The 395-nt window shown below is 40.8% G+C and overlaps 1 pseudogene; it reads left to right on the plus strand.

The window, feature by feature from the left end:
- The first annotated feature begins 355 nt into the window (after positions 1-355).
- The window catches only part of LOC112343778, a 1838-nt pseudogene continuing 1798 nt past the window's right edge, over positions 356-395 (plus strand).

The following is a 395-nucleotide window of genomic DNA, read 5'->3' on the forward strand; positions in this document are numbered from 1 at the left end:
AGTAAGCATGTCAAGGAAAAGAAAAAGTACACATACCTTGAGTGGTCATTAGGGAGAGAGCAATAGGAGTGGCATGAAACTGGATTGGTGCTGTGTAGCATTTAAAAAGCTGCAAAACAGAGGTGAGGCACCAAACACCAAGAAAATGAAAAAAAAAATGAAAAAATGATCATAAGAATCATAGAACACAAGCAAGGTAAGCCAGAAACTTGCTTAGAAATCTCAGCCGGCCTAAACAACAAAGTTTCTTACCTTGTTACTACTACCAGTTGCTACTGAGACTTACAGCTTTGATTCTAAGCTGTGCCTTCTGCAGCTTTTGTTTTTTTCTCATGACCACAAACATCATGCAGCGATGGAAGCAGCGACAGGTTGGTGACCCTTGTGCGGAAATC

Source organism: Selaginella moellendorffii, unplaced genomic scaffold (assembly GCF_000143415.4).
Source record: "Selaginella moellendorffii unplaced genomic scaffold, v1.0 SELMOscaffold_203, whole genome shotgun sequence".
Lineage (NCBI taxonomy): Eukaryota > Viridiplantae > Streptophyta > Lycopodiopsida > Selaginellales > Selaginellaceae > Selaginella > Selaginella moellendorffii.